This window comes from Protopterus annectens, chromosome 3.part1 (genome assembly GCF_019279795.1).
Source record: "Protopterus annectens isolate FY-2018-M chromosome 3.part1, PAN1.0, whole genome shotgun sequence".
NCBI lineage: Eukaryota > Metazoa > Chordata > Ceratodontiformes > Protopteridae > Protopterus > Protopterus annectens.
In genome coordinates this window covers 1,595,114,759-1,595,131,981 of record NC_056732.1, presented here as the reverse complement: position 1 = coordinate 1,595,131,981, position 17,223 = coordinate 1,595,114,759, and the positions used below count along the sequence as shown (strand labels likewise).

General features: G+C 39.5%; 1 protein-coding gene across 1 annotated transcript in view; it reads right to left on the bottom strand.

The window, feature by feature from the left end:
• LOC122798569 (zinc finger protein 729-like) overlaps nucleotides 1–15,536 on the bottom strand; it is a 920,500-nt gene extending 904,964 nt beyond the window's left edge. The window contains exon 1 of the mRNA XM_044067626.1: nucleotides 15,387–15,536. The gene's annotated coding sequence lies outside the window, so the exon portion shown is untranslated. The remainder of the gene's footprint in view (nucleotides 1–15,386) is intronic.
• Nucleotides 15,537–17,223: the final 1,687 nt, after the last annotated feature.

The following is a 17,223-nucleotide window of genomic DNA, read 5'->3' as shown; positions in this document are numbered from 1 at the left end:
GCCGAATATCACCCGCTTACTCCTTGCATAAGGTAGGGCATAAAGGCGACGTTCAAGCATACCATCCTCAGAACGTGTCTGCAGCCAGTCCGAATGGTGTTTTAACTGCCAGGCTGTTGCATACATCTATTTTTTCTGTTTATTGGCTTTTCTGTGCTTACTCCTGTTTGCTGGAGCCCTCACAGTTGCCAAGTACCCAGCTGGGTTTTGGGTTAATATCATCCAGGAAGGGTAAATGCCAGTGTGGGAGACAGACTCCCCCATAAAGACAGTCACGATGAGTGTTTTTTTTTGCCTTGGTGCTGCTCACGACCATACTTGTTCAATTGGTCAGACGTCCTTATTAGACCTCCCAGGAAGCCTGTTCCTCCTCCCCTAGGATCTTAATTTTGTTCTGGAAAAATTGACTCTGGCTCCTTTTGACCCGGATGTTTCAGCTTCCTTGCAACATTGTTTTTGGAAGACTGTTCTTGTTAGCTCTTCTGCCAGACGGGTGTCAGGGTGTCCTTGCGAACTAATACTTTTATGTTCAAGGTGGTTATAGTCTATTAGTTTGTCTACCCTTTTCCCCTCTCTGCAATCAGACAGCGAGAGGGTGCTACATACCTCAGATGTGCATATACAGCTCAGATTTTAGTTTCCTTTCATCCTAGGTCTTGAGGTTTGGCCGCAAACTATTTCCATTTGGATTTCAAAAGCTACTTCCTTTTGTTGCACTAGGCTCATTCCACTATAACTCTGGCTTCTTCTGGTGCTTTTTTCAAAGGCTAACATGTTAATTCTACTTTTGAAACTGCTACCTGGACTTCTGTGCATACCTTTACCAAACACATTACCAGTTGGATGGCATCTCCAGAGCTACAGCTGGTTTTGCTGCTGCCACTCCTCATGGCTTCTTGGAGGGCTCTGCTGCTTCCTCCTTCCACTTTACTTCTTGAACTTTTGCACTCTCCCATTAGTAATTACTACTGCAGGGCATAGTACAGTTGTGTAAAATCTTACCATAATGGTAGATGTCCTTGCCTTCACCGCTGCAGTATTCACCCCCTCCTTCCATCCGCTGGTCTTTTTCCCTGCCTGGCTGTGCAGATTCTCCTTGGTTTGCCTTGGACTACTGTTCCTACTGGGGAAATCTATTCTGAGGATGGTACGTCTGAACGTCACCTTTATGCCCTACCTTATGCAAGGAGTAAGCAGGTAACATTCAGCATACCTTAAAGAAACAGTAAACTTTTGTAAACTGGCCAGACGGAGGGCTTCACGGCAGGGAATCCAGTTAGTAATACTGCAGAGGTGAAGGCAACATTACCATTACGGTAACATTTTACAGAGCTGTGCTTTCTTCTTTATACATTTCTATTAATTCCTAATTAACATCATCCCACAAAAGCATCCTGAAAAAACAGTGCTTCCCTTTGGCAGAATTTTGTATAAAGCCAGTCTTTTAGTTTGTCTCATGTTGTAAATTAAGTGACTTTATTACCTGCAACTAAATTAATGCTGGCCTCTATTGTAGTTTCTCCTCAGGCCTCAACTAAAAATGGGTTCTTCGGCCCGGTAAACAAATGCCAAAAACTAAATACAAGACAAGGAGATGCATGTATCAACAGCTGTTTCAGTGGGAAAATTTTCACCACATTACCTACTGCGAGCCCTCAACTAGCCTCTGCCAACCTGGCTATCAACTTTAGGATATGCAAGAGAGGATAGGCCTGAACACAGCGGACTTGCATCGTAGGAGAAATAAGGGAAGCACCAAAGTTTGGGCATACCACCACTAAAAGAGTATTTCTGGACTTCTGGATAACATTTTCAGATACTCTGCTTTATTAAATCAACTAACCTGTTTTGCAACACAGACAGACTAGCAAAAGTAGGAAAAAACTTCCCCCTTTTCAAGGCAGAAGGCAATACTAGACAAAGAATTGCTTATGCTATATACAAATATAAGAACCAAAGTTTTACCAGTGTGTTTAACAGTAACTACTATACTTTCAGATTACTTTTTTTAAATACAGTGGAAACATTTTCAATTTTTAATTTTCTAAATTTCTTCTAGGTACTTTTTGCCTGAACGTCCAATAACCACAGAACCTCTGCCACTGGTACTGGAGTCAACTTGTTGCCTGTAACAGGTATCCAAAGTATGGAAGTGAACACAATGGTGGGGGTCATCTAGGCAAACGTGGGTGTTTTGCATCTCTGCCTGCATCCTCACCATCTGCACACCTTCCGTGGAGGAAGGGCATCCTCTTCCCATTTGCCAGACTAAATCTGCCTTACACCGCAAATGGTGTAGGAACAGTCTCTTACCAATTACAGAACTATACAACAAACTTCATTAGCATGTACCCAGCTTGATGAGGACTGCTGACAGGGTAATGAAGAGTTTTTACAGGGCCTGCTAGGCTTTCTCCGGACAAAGATTAGCTACCATCACTGGGGTTGGATCACCATGCACACACACTTCAGGTTACAGACACTGGTCTCCATGTTGTAGGCCTGCGCTCAAAAGGAAAGCAATCTACCACTGGCAAACCAAAGTCAGAACCACTCTCCAATACTCTCTCCCTCCCTGGCTCTCTTGTGCTTGAACAGCTACTCAACTCAAAATGATCAGAGTTGCAGTCAGGACTTACGCACCAGAACCAGGCCAATTAAAAGTTTTTGTACTCTTTGCTCATATTTTGGCCACTTGTAAGCATTATGAAAGCCCCCCCCCGAATAAAAAAATGTCGGGTATGCCTGTCTGCAGTAAGGTTTTTTTTCCCTACAAAAAAGGTAAAAATGTTAAACAAGTGTTCCATTGCAAGTCACAGGGTAGGGCTTATGCCCCAAGAGAGGTCCCAAACTTTTCTTCTTTTGGCCTTTTCCCGGTTAGGGGTTGCCACAGCAGATCTGTCCGCTCATGATTGGCAGTGGAGTTTTACGGTGTCGAGTTGCCAGCCTGGCGGCACACAACCTTCCACAGCAGGCACACACGCCTAGGGCCAATTTAAGAGTGTCCAATCCACCTACAGCTCGTCTTTGGGATGTGGGAGGACATGCAGACTCCACACAGATGAAAGTAATACACAAACTGCATCCGAGCCATTTCCTCTTGCCTTGTCTGCAGCATGACAAAAATGAGGAAAAGATTTGGCACAACATTGTGGGGTATGAGCAGGATGTTTAAACAGCCTGAAGTTATCGGCCAAGAAATATATCCTGGACTTTCACTTGTCACAGGAACATCCCCTCTCTCTCGAAACTTCACAAGCAATCGATAGCAATCGTGCAGTACAAACAGTATCTGGACCAAGACATGGCCTTTGACTACATTCCCTGTGCAGAAATAAAAAGAAAAAGTACATCTGACTAGAAATCCTTATTTTGTGCCGTTAACAGACAACTAATTATACAACACAACCCACATGGCTACAGTCAAGTGCCACTGCTGAATATAAAAAAAAAAAAAAAAAAAAAAAAAAAAAGTTACCAATGGTGTACCATAAGGCTCACTGTTTAGTCCTCTCCTACTTGACATTACACCTGGCCTAGGACCATCAAAGTTTACAGAAAACTGTACTTTGGGTGTTCTTATTCCAACTTTCACTGGCCTGCAATTGATCCAACGTGGAGCAGACCATGTAAACAACTGATTCAAGGACAATCTCCAATGTCTCCCAAATACACAATCTAATTTTTGCTTGAAATGTTACACAGAAATTTTCTCAAGTACACAAATGTTGGAGGTGTGACCGGAAGATAGATAACTGGGAACATATTTTCTGAGTGCGCAAGTGAGCTGGTAGACTAAGGATTCCCTGTAGCGTGCACTATCGGAGATGCTGGGTGGGCCGATTGGTGTGACTAGAGATGATTTTCTGAGCTAGGATACTGAACCAAACTGCCTAAACATGGTAAAGCCTTGCTGTGTAATTATAGTGACTGCCAAAATAAAAAGCAATTACTAGAAAATGGAAATCAAAACCTAAACCAACTATACTAGAAGCAGTGGATACAATAACAGATAATACTGGAACAGAGACCTTTAGAAAAGGATAGGAGCAAACTACACAGGAAAAAATGGGAACAATACATTACAGGGGAGGAACAAGGTTTAAAAGAAGGCAGGAATTAAATGAGCAATGAAATGTCAGACTGATGTATAATGTTTGCATCTGGGTGCGTGTCAGTATGGTTTGTGATGTAAAATGCAACTAGGATTGTATCTGTGTGGTTTTCATTTATAAAGGTACATCACTGTCGTAAGTGATATGTTAGTAAAAATTTTATATTTCTTGTTTTAAAAAGGGCAGGAACTGAGCAATTTATGCAATGTTGCTTAGATTACATGATTTATATTAATATACGTGAACTAAGTTTGTAAAAGTGAACTTGTTACGGTTACAGTTAGATTACTTTTATGTAAGTACAATTTGCCCAGGTCAAAAGTGATAATTCAATAAAAGGTATTAAAAAAGGTTGCATAGTTCATAATTTTAGCAAACTTCATACCATAAATATAAAATGCATCTTTTGGCACACAATTTAAACACGTCATTTAACTCGAGATTCCTAATAACAGAAACCAGTGGCCTAAAAATAGGATAGTTCTCTCTCTACACTCTTCCACAGACTCTTTTGTCGAGCCTTTCTAGCCATGAAGATAAAACACCCTTTGTCTCCTATTCCTTCACTGAAGGAAGGCTACCTGAAATACTAAGTGATACGAGCAAAATGTTCAGCAACAACTGAGACATGCTAGCAAAATAGGTTCATATCCTAACACTTTTGTACCAGTCACCTTCAAACTGCCAACCAGCAGCTAACAATGCTCTTCCTCTTCAGAAGTCTACACCATACCACCTTGCAATAAAACAAACCAGATTAAGACCCTCCATTAGAATTTCCTAGCTCAGACAAGCAACCATGCACGTACCTCATTTTCCACCTTTAAATCCAACAATACTCATTAAATACTCACCTACTTCTACTGCACTCACAGGAACATTCCAATCTAGGATGACTAAAAAATAATCCATTTCCCACTGCATGTACAATCTCATTAGAATGCCTAATTTCAGACAAGCAGCTACATACAACTGGGCCATTCTCCACCTAAAAAAAAAAGCCTCCATACCACCTCCGCTCACCCCTGCATACACAATTGTCAATCTTACTAGTACAGTTATACAAATCCCAACACACTAGGCTAAGAGGGCCTGTTAAAACTTCCACAAAACATTAGCAAGTTAACACACTTCTGGGTGTAAATTATTCAGACAAAACAGATTAAGAGGGCTGGTGGTTTGGTAGTTCTGCAAATTATAAGCATGTGCCTAAATGAACACTCAGTCTCAGCAAACCAGCCCACAGAGAATTCACAAAACTCTCAAATATGGCAATTTAGAGATTCTTTGACAAACAGCTAACAAAGCAACTACCGTAACTGACAGCAACGGAAGATTAAGTACAGACTGTGGGTTCCATCGCATACTATGGCGAAAGAAGTCTGACCCAAGAGGTGCTCTGTGACTCAGCGTTGCTACTTCTCGATTCTCCAAGTTCAGTTCTTGGTGCTGGTATATCTTTTCTCCCTCAACCCCCACTCAAAACCACCATTTGCCACTACTGCCAAAGGCAAATAGGTTATTACCCATTACAAACAGAGCTACTCTCCCCAGTACTTTGATGCATAAAAAAGTCTGCATTTGATTACTGCCCCCGCCCCCAAACTATTTCCTTTCAGAGGGGAAAAAAAAAAATCACACGCAGAAGCAGTCAGAACGGGCCTTCTTAGATGAATTCAAAACCACAACTGGTTTACTGGCTGTATGACCGTGTTCAGGTTAAACTGGTCAAGGAAGGTCAACTCACCAAATGATCTACCCATTTGACTATATTAGACTTAAAATTTGGTAATGTCTTGTCAGACACAAATATGCTGTAAAACAAAACCGCTCTCATTACGCAAGAAAGATATTGCTACAGTAGTATGCTTAAAAACAAAAAAATTACAGATTTACTATACGCAACAGCTAAGCTGATTAGGTACTGAAGCAAGTTAAATAAAAGATATTTATCATAAAGCAGCGTAAAGGCAACATTTTTTTCTCTCGTGTATCTGCAGCTTACTCCAACTTTACATGACCGATTCAAATTTCTTTATCAGGATACATGACCTTTCTTGTGAACTTTCTCTGGACAGATTCCAACTGTTACTTCCTTCTGGTCTAAATGCATAAGAAATTGTATTCTAAATATGGGTACTATACAACTTTTACGATTTCAACATTCTTAACTGTTAAATTTTTGGTCACCATTCATCTTCCTCACAGTTATCCTAGTAATGTACCTTGCATACAGCTTGAAGGAGTTGCTAGTTACGATAATATCTAGAGCCTTATACTGATGTGCTGCCAGAAATGCACAAAATTAAATTCATGTAAATGAAAAAAGCACAACCCAACGCTATTAATCCATGATAACTGTATCAATGCAATTCTTGTATGGAATAAGTCTATTAATAAATACTAGTTTACAAATCAGCAGCATACTTACCAGGACATTGACAGGAATAGTTAAACACCAAGCTGAAAAGCACTGTACCCAAGACAGATGTGGAACCCCAGTATTTTTCCTTAAGCAACTGGATTTCCATTTGCAATAACTGCTTCCACTCCGTCCAAAAGTAGAGACATGATCCAACTGATAATATACTTATCTTTAAACTTGCACACTGCAATGCATATACTTGGTCAACCTGCCACTATTAAATCTGTGTTGACTAAAGAATATGGTTCCTACAATGAGCCTGGATTATTAGTTCTATTATACGCCTTCCAAAATACTAGAATATGGAAGTCAGACTTACTGGTTTAAGTCTGATACCAAATTCCCTTCAATCCTTCTTATAGGATGGCATGACGTGAAAGTTTCCATAACTAGAAAACAGAGTTGCGTAATAAGCTGCTAAGGTAACCATTAAAATCAGTGCCAAAACAAATTGTGTTACAGCTGATGCATTTTTTTCCGCACCATTTCCTGAGAACCCTTTTCAGACTCTGTTTTAAATGCATCTTCATTCCACCACTGGGGGGGGTTGAAATTCCTTACATTACACTCTTTTTAGATACATTAGATATGACATTTGTAGGATCTCTTGAATCACAAAGTAACCAAACTCACCATCTGTTACAGCGTGCACTGTGGACCCATTAATATTTTATTAGATTAAAATATTCAGTTATGGGCAACTGAACAGTTAATTTTTTTGTATTATGTACTTCCAAATGTCCTACCAAAAATAAGTGGATTCAAGGTATGACAGGATAAGACTTTTAAAAATTCCTTAAAGAATTTATGACTTGTTCCTGATGGACAGTTTACTGCTATTAGACTCAAATCCAGTTACAGATTTTCTCTTTCTACAATCTCATCCATACTACGCAAATACACTCAGATGAACTCACTGAAGTGGTAACAATATCCGTTTGCATTTTATTGAAGCTTCAAGCATTAAACTGGAATCAATCTACAAAACTGGAACCACTGAATCCTTCTTCAGATTTTTTGATCCACAACAGAATCTTGTATAAATTCATAGATGGCCTTTCCATTCTAGCAAAGTTTTCCCGAAAGAATGAACACCGACAGCCAGGGATTTATAAGCTACCTCTGTACATAAGGGACATGCGTGCCAGGCCCAATGTAAATTTCCTATTCCCCATCCACTAATCTAGGCTGTGCTTAAACTGGGTTAACAGACTAACTGAACTTCACAATGATGCAAAGCCTGTTCAACAGGATGGGCAGTCTCTGGAACATCTGTCTCCAGAGCATATTCTGTTTAAGTCACAAATTTCAGGTCCATAGACTTATCTCGGATGCAAATATCTTGTATATTTGTAAGTTAAAGTGTGGGGGTTGCAGATACCTTGTAAGGCAGGTATAGATCACTCCTCAAATCTATAGGAGCGACAGAGTAGAGAGAAAGTTCTTTAAGGCACTCTGTATAAAGCAGGTTTGTTGCGCCTTGTATTCTTTTTGTAACCAACCTCTGAAGTTGCTGCACATACCTGATCGGGTGCATTTTACTCTAGGATTGGTTTGATAAGGGCAGAGTACGGGGGGGGGGGGGGAATAGTGTCCTCTTTGGACTTAGATGCCATGCCCTTACTTATAAGTTGCACAACATAAGACATAAAACACTGCGCAGTGATGAAAATTATTGTTTTATCCTCTTAAATAACACTGGGTCGCCCACCCAGCCTGAAATTCCAACAAATCAAAACATTTACATTCCAATTAAACCAATATATTACAATTTTCCTCTACGACTTTCTTAATATCTACAGAATCAAAGGAAAACTGCAAAACCATAGCATTGCCATGGTTCACTACACTTATAATCATTGCTGGTTCCATAAACCCCAACCAAGTCACTGTTGAACTTTCTCTCTCAATGAATCTCAACCCCAGGCAGATGACCCCAGGCAGATGAGTTAATATTTTTTTTACTTTAAAAAAAAAAGAAGAATAATGACACCACGACTGAAGTTTTATTAAAAAGCTACAGGGTACTCCTTCTGGATGAACATATCCCTCAACCTCTCAAATTCTAGTACCGGTCAATCCTCCCTTGAAGTCCAATAGGAAACTATAATACTACATTAATTTCTAACTAAACTTTTCTATGTAGTGGATGACCGCTATCAAAATGAAGAAAAAATTACTAATATAAACGTTTCCTGTAAACTCTGGTTTCAAGCTCACTATTTCCAGGAATTCACCTACATCCAAAAATTGAATGTCGTTAGTCTATGGTGGAGGAAATCTTCAAATGCCATCTGTTGAACGATGCAAACAAGGAGATGGAACTTTAAGCTGGCCTCAAGGTCTACAGGCACAGAGATTCCTGGGACTTTGCAAATACAAGCACCCTTGCCAAATAGTGAATAGTCCTGCTATAGACAGGACCTCATGCTCACTAATACAGAAGAACTTCACCCCCCCCCCCCCATGTCTTGCTCTCCCTGCCAAGGTCCAACTATAATACTGTCTCCTTTGAAATCAAAATCAACTTAACACCATTAAAAGCAGCAACAGTTAAGAGTTATTCCAAGTCAAAACTAACTTTTATTTAGTAATGTAATGGTTTGTCAAAATTCAGTACATCTCCAAACCAAGAGAACACAGCAGCATATGCTTAATTGTTCTCAAACTCTGCACAACCATGTCAATGGCCAGAGCACCAGAAACAAAACAGCCCCAATTAAGCCAGACTACACACACAAAAAAACAACTAAGAGGGCTAATAGGTCAAGCAAAGCCAAATTTGAGATTAAGCTACCCTCCCAGATAACACTAATGTAAGGCCTTCAACTGTGTCAGAAGGCTCAAGGGCAACACACAGCAATGTGCTGAACTGGTGGTTAACATTGCCATATTAAAACGAGCCTGGCGATATAACAAACCCGATAACAAAAAGTTTCAACTTTACCCCCCAAGAAAAACCCTTAAATATAACTCCAACTATAACCAGCACTTGCTAAAACCAACAAACCACATGGGCTCCAATAACATTTCAAGATGCCCCCTGAACAAGTTTAAAATGCAACTTACCAGGACCCCTGGAATCATTTCTTAACTGGTCTTACAAAACGGGCTTTGTGCCACCAGACTGGAGGACAGCAGTGTTTATTCCACTTCATAAGGGGTGGGGGAGTAGAGCAACTATCAAAAGATCCTGGAAACTACAAACCCATTAGTCTGACTAGTCTTACTTGCAAAACAATGGAAAGAATTGTTGAATTTACCAACAAGGACACACAATACCTCCAGACACCAAATCCATCCCAGTATGACTTTGTCAAAGGAAGGTTATACTTACAGAATCTGTTGAACTGCTTTGAAAAGGTCACCAAGACAACAGATGAGAAAAGTGCATACTGCCTACCTAGATTTGGCTAAAGCATTTGATATATTTCACTCTAGCATTGTCAAACTTACAGAACTAAAAACAAACCCTTTTTATAACATGTTGGACAGCTAGCTGGCTCATTGATACGACAAAGTAGGTTAGAATTGACGAGACCACCACCAGAAAGAGACATGTCACCAGTGGAGCCCCCCCCCCCCCAAGCTCCATGCTAGGCATATTCCTCTGGCACTGATTTCAGATGTCAAAGACACTGGCTAACCAAGTTAGCAGGTGACTGCAAACTGGGAGTAGTCATTGAATCCTCATTCCTCAAGATGAGAGCACCAATGCTTGGTACCAAAGCAATAGCTTAAAACTCATCAAGAAATGCATTCTAGTACAGTTTGGAAACCACACTGGGTAACCAAGTTATCAATAAAACACCCCTAAAAGTTAATGCAGTACTCAGGAACATGGGAAGTCATGCCCAACAGGTGTCAAACGTAATATGAAAATGCTTAACCTATAAGCAAGTGTTTGGCATCTACACCCACAGATCATACCACTGTACTCTGCCCTCATCAGACCCAGAGTATAATGCCCCTTTCAGTATGTATCTGACCAGACACATGCAGCAATTGGTACATCCACAAGGGTTTTTTACAAAAAGAATAGAGAGCAAACAAAACGTCCTATGCCAATCACCTCAAAGCCCTGTCTCTTTACTCAATATCACAGATTTTTGACAGGTGATCTTTGGTTGGCAATACATGGCATCCAAGTACCCTGCTTTGATGGACCTTCTGCACATCCACGAATTGAACATCAGAACTACTAGATTAAAAGACCTAAAAATGTTCTTGTGACAAAAGCAGGACATGGAGAAAATATATGTTTCTCAAATAACATTCCCTGGAAAGGATTCCCATTCTGTGCGTACAAGATGTGAATAAGAGCTCCGCCCTATCCTTAGTCAAGCACAACTTGGACCAATGGGATGGGTAATCAGAGACCCACCCCTAGTATGACGGACAGAGGCAGTCAGTAAATCACCCCATATATAAATCAAATTAGTGGGTCACATGGCTAGGCTTGTAAGGGCCCTAGTACACACCTATGAACTTGCTAAAAACAAAGCTTTATACCATTCATATACAATCTTTATGTACCATACAATGCTTTCCTCATGCTTTTGCAATCAGCAGTTCATCATGTCACACGACTGTTCCTCTTGTGTCTAATGAAAACTGGGATTTGCCTTCTATCTGCATGACTGGATAAAGTCAGACCACCATCTCACTTAAGTGGTAAACAAATACAAATGGAAACTAAACACATCTTTCCTTACATCTTCACCATTAGTAAAATAAAAAAAAAATGCATATCACATCCCAAGCTGCCCCTGCAGACATACTTTCCATTTCAAAACATGAAGTCATTAATGTCTTGCTAAACTTTCTTCAATTACTTCTTCCTGTAACCTACAAAATTAAATACCTTACACTTACATTAAGAATGTATCAACACACACCACCACTAATCTAGTGCATCCATAAAACATCTACCTTTTGTTTGAATTCAAAGGGTTTTGCTTAAGAGAGTAATACTAGCAATGCAAGACCATTTATAGTAACCCTCACTACTACCATTAACAACTAAAATACATCAATATACGAACAGTTATACCTACATTGGTACAAAACAGCCATGTGTGTAGAATTGCACACACTTTCATGCAGATTCTACAGAAGACATTTATAAAAGCTGCTGAAACAGAAACATCTATAAACACAGCTAAAATGCTAGCACAATGTGTATACATATTAATATTTAATTTTAAATTATATAATTATAATTTATTAAAATTAATATTAATAGCAAATTCCCACCTTATCTCCACCCTACTTTATGCCTCTCCAATATATACCAACCCAAGGCAATGCGATCTAAACAAGCTAGAGACCCGCTACAACAAAATCGCCAAATTAGCAACAGGGGCAACCTACCATAGTCACCACTGTCTCGCACTTGCTGAACTGGGCTGGCTTGAACTCCCTCACCTCATTCAATGGTATCAACTCGCCCACAAACTAGTAAACCATCCACTAAATGTCCCATCCCTCCAGAATCTACTCCAACCCTATAGAACCACCAGACCACCAAGATCCAGCAACAAAAATCACTTGCAGATCACTAAAGCCAATAACTCTGCTGGTGAAGCACTATTCTCTTGCACCATAGCCAAATTATGGAACTCCCTCCCACCCACAATTATCTCCATACCTTCATGCACCCACTTCAAAACTTAAACTAAAAGCGCACCTAAAAACATGCTGGCTATGCCCTTGCAACTCCCACTCTAATATCACCCACCCAATCCAACCACTAACTACCTTGATTATAGCAAGCTCAGATGCTCATAAGCCTAGTACTTATTATACAGCAGTAACTTCTTATTGTAACATTTGTTAATGTCGGTTATGTACTTCACATATAAAGATTCTAGTTGTCTACTGATGTACTACGTTCATCTGTAAATATGTTGCAAGTAATTGCTATGTAAATTGTTAATCGCCATGTAATCCAATGCAACTACTGCCTGTTTATTTTAACTGTGGAGCTTTTCTCCCCGGGCCTCCGCTGAAAATGGACCTACACACTCCCGGTCAACAAATATAAATAAACGTATACATAAATTAACTTCTCTGACAATTACAGTACTACATCTGTTAAAACCAGACTGTCGGGAACTCCCCCTGCCTCAGATCCCCAACATTACATACATAAAACATCTAATAAAACTAAACCATACCTACACATCCAGGGAGTGCTATAGTCTTCTAGAGCCAATTCTGATAAAACATGAATTTTAAATATATTTACATAGTCATCTACTTGTACGCAAATTAACATGTTTAGGTTTGCAACATGCCATACTTGCAACTTAACGTTACTGAAAATATTTTGTTGTGCAATACTTTAACCAAGTCAGGCATTCCAAGCTAACCCTCTGCTGTGCTTACATAAAAAAAAAAAAAAAAAAAAGAAGGAGAAACTGGAGGACAGCAGCCTCCTTTTTAAGCATTTGTTCCTTTAAAACTTTTTTCCTGTCATGCTTGCAGTTAACAGTTACTTTGCATTTTAAAGGAAACTGCAACACACCCCTTGTGTATACCATGACAATGCACATGTTGGTGGTGTCAATGAAGCATGCAAGAGGATCACACCTGACAAATAGGACTTGTTACTGTACTTCTTGGGAATTATAATGCATAACCAAAGCCTCCAATAACATACATACTTTATTTGCTCTGGCTGTACTGCCCAAGACCCATGATCAAAAATGATGTGAGATTAGGATGGAACGGTTTAGACATCACCCAAAGTATCCAATGCTCTATACCTTCCAAAAAAATAGTACACATCTATCAAGGTAATTTAAGCCCTTCCTCTTATCAACTACAAGACCATAGCACAAACTTTCAAGCATTTGCAAACACCCTCATAAAGATAAATGCATAATATACATAAAGACTTTCAGCTGCTAACCATGAACATTGCTGCTACAGTCAATACAAAACCATACATTACTGACTACATCAAACAGATGGTATTTTTCTTCGTGCATTTGGGTTAGATGTATACTTTATAGGAAGTTGTTGTGCATGATAAATCAATTTATCCACCTAAAATAGTGGACCATCTTCCCCAGGAAGGTCTTAGCCCACAATGACAAACCCAGTTAACTACCGTACTCTTCCACCAATCAGAAAATACATAAGCACTAAGAACCAAGTTTTATCAACCTGCTTTACTTCTAAATTCTACAGGTAAAAAACACTTAACTGTCTCTTAAATCAAACCCCAGAAGTGTGCAAAATTAAAGTGCAAAAGCGCTTACAACTATGACACACAACAAAACAGCCAATAAGAAAACCCAGTCTGACAAGCAAACTCTGCAAATAACACGTCAAAATTGGGAGAGAACCCCATAATGTATGAGGCAGCACTCTAAACAAGTAATAGCACTACCCCAGTAAGTTACTTATCCCGCTATTACTTTTCAACTATTCAGACTGCTCTTCGAATTGAACCTTATTCAATAAAAGTATTTTGACATCTAGCTTTCCTACTAAAAGCACATCTTGAACTCAACATAAACCATCACAAAAAATGAAACTGTTTTGGTTTAGAGAGAAAGGCATACGCATGTATAGCAGATATCTACAAGTGCACATACAAGAACGCCATCTACATCATCACCTCCAGTGCTTTCGTCAGCAAATAAACGAATCAGGCTGACATTTGACTATACATAAGCAAACAAGAACCAGCTGACCAATAAAAACAAACAGCCCATTTCGACTACCAATACAGGTCAGAGTGATGATGAAATAATGTATGTACTTGCCAAGATAACAAAAACTTGAGATGCCAGTAAACCCTACCATCAACGATAAACAAAAAATATGCATGTGTTTTAACTAAATGGGCCCTTCGACAAAAGGCTACAAAGCAGACCAAGTCATTGCGTAAGTACAGCCACAGAGCAACACATTTAAAGCAAAAAGAAAAACAAAATCGCAGTTACATAATTAAACTTTAATGCTGCAGCCAATTCGATTGCAGTTTCAAACAAGGACTACCTAGTCAAACAAACGTTATGTAAAAACTAAGTACTAACGAGAATCCCGGAGCAATACTGTAGAAAAATAACTATATAATACACGTAGAGGGCAGGAAAAAAAATAAAATGTCAGTACCAGTCAGCCGCATACACAAAACCCCGCCATTTCTTTCTTATTCATCATGAGCGACTACAATGACACCTCCGTTATAAGATAACCATGTATTTCACATTTCGTTGTACTAAGCCTTACTTCTACCCAAGTGCCCCGAGCTTTATGTATTACAAGTTTGTTTTGTAGCAACCTCCTTTTAGACATAAAATGAACAGCAGATTACCATTACAAAAAGAAAATACACAACTAGGAGTACTTAAAACAAACTAGGAGTACTTAAAACATACACTGCGACAGAATACTTGCGTTCTACAAGCAAATATTATGAAAAATACACAAATCGGATGAAAGCCATAACCAAAACAAACACTAAGTAGATCTTCACGGCTAAATAAACAAAATTGTCATAACGCTTTGAGCACTGATCTATTATTTAACCTCTACAAGGATCCCCCAGAAGGCCAACTCATATATCCCCCACAAATCTCCGCTCATTAATACATGCATCCTTTATTTAAGAAAGCTTTTAAAGTTCCGACACAACCAATTAACTTACAAAGTGGGCTGCCAGATCGCCCAACCTTCCTATTACTCTCATAACACTTGTTACGCGGGACTTTAATAGCATCATAATTCTGACATGGCTGATTCCTAGACTCCAAGAAGGCCTCATTTTTTTCCTTGTCTCCCTATTTACTGAAATCATACCAGCAACGCGCAACAGAAGATCACAATACCTTTCAGTTAGGTAGCATAATAACAACGACACTCCCTTAAACAATCCAGAAAATGGAAAAGCGTTTCCCTTAAGCGTTTAGCTTCCCACAGCGAAAACAAACAACCTAGTTTGCTCCCTCTCCGGATGTGCTCCCTTTGACCCCTTTGCTTTCCCAGCAGGCCACAGTAGTTATCCCACCGCGGGATTGTGCTATTTGGGGATAAGTACGATTGACTGTCTTCTTACTTATAGTTATTTTTTTTTATTTTTATTATATGCTATAGTAGGACTAGATAGATGGGTTAAAATGTAGTAACGTACGTGCTGAGGATTACATAGCAGCCTTATTTCTTTTTAGTTTTGTGGCTAAATTGAGTGATCATTTGTGTTGGGTAAACGTAGAGATTGTGGTATTTTAAAACTCCTATACATTTGTATTTCAAGTGAATGCATATTTTCTAATTTGATAATGGGACAACCACATGTTATTTGCGTAAAAGGGTGCCCACATCTCTCAAAATAATCGGCGATAAATCCAGAAGTAATCAGGGACACTGTTTTTATTTTACATTTGTTGACCGGGATAGTCCGAATGGATACATGTCCATTTTCAGCCGAGGCCCGGGGAGAAAAGCTGCAAGGTAGAACATACAATAAAAATCACAAAATGATTACGAGTTGTACACAGTTTACAGGGTCCAGTTGAGTAAGCAGATAGTATAATAATACGTTTTTAAAACGGTGTTGACTGACTAGGCAATGTAAAGTAATTACAGACTATAGGGGAGAATCTAGTCGGGTTTTGAACAAGGACATAGGCAGTGAGTTTTAAAGTATAGTTTGACGCTTTTTTTGAACTGAGTAAGAGAGGGTTCAAGAATAAGATCAGCAGGAATAGAATTCCAAGTTTTGCTAACAGAGAAAACAGAGTCCCCAGCAGAGTTGTTGATTTTTGGGTGTTTGAACCAGTAGTTTATTATAAGAGCGAAGTGACCTCAGGTTGCTTTAAGGGTTGATAATATTTTAAGTGCAGGTGTATTATCAGGGTGGTTGAGAACTTTATGGGCAATTATAAGTTGGTTGTACTGAAGTAGATTAGGTCATTCTAGCCACCCCAGAAGATTAGGTTGTGATAGTGGTGGGGTTCTATAGGCTGTACCCCTGTTGCAAATCTACTAATATGGTTATAACAGCTGGAGAGTTTGCTAAGAGCGTATTTGTTCAAATTAGTGAGTAGAGGGGAGGCATAGAGAAGAGTGGAGAGTAGATGGGAACGAGCAATAGCAGTCCTAGCAAATGGAGTAAGGAAAGGTTTGAAGGCTTGATCTTATAGAGGGAGCCAAGTTTTTTGTTAATGGTTTTGATAGTTTGACATGGATATCAAATTTGAGGGTGTTTTCTGTTGTGATGCCTAAGAGTTTGGTTTGCGCATCTAGGGAGATAATGGTACCATTATTAGATTTTTATGGCAAAGAGTAGCAGGGAAGACTTAAAAGTGGGAGAGGAAAGAAGCAACTTTGTTTTGTTAGGGTTTAATATCAGCTGGCGGATAGAGAGCCAGTTTTCAACTATATTGAAAGTATTCTAGGTTGTCAGATCTGTCAGGGAGGTGGCTGAACAACTCAAGGTGGAGTCATCCGCATATTGGATGCAGGTAGCATTTGGGATGACAGTGGGAAGGTCATTAATAAAGAGGAGAGAAAAGAAGGGGTCCAAGTATGGAGCCCTGGGGGCCACCTAGGGTGACTGGTAGATAGATTGACCTGCCATAGGACGGCTTGTTGTCTGTCACACAGGTAAGATTGGAACCATTGAAGTGCAAGGCTATTTAATGAGAATGCCTTAAGGGTGTGCAT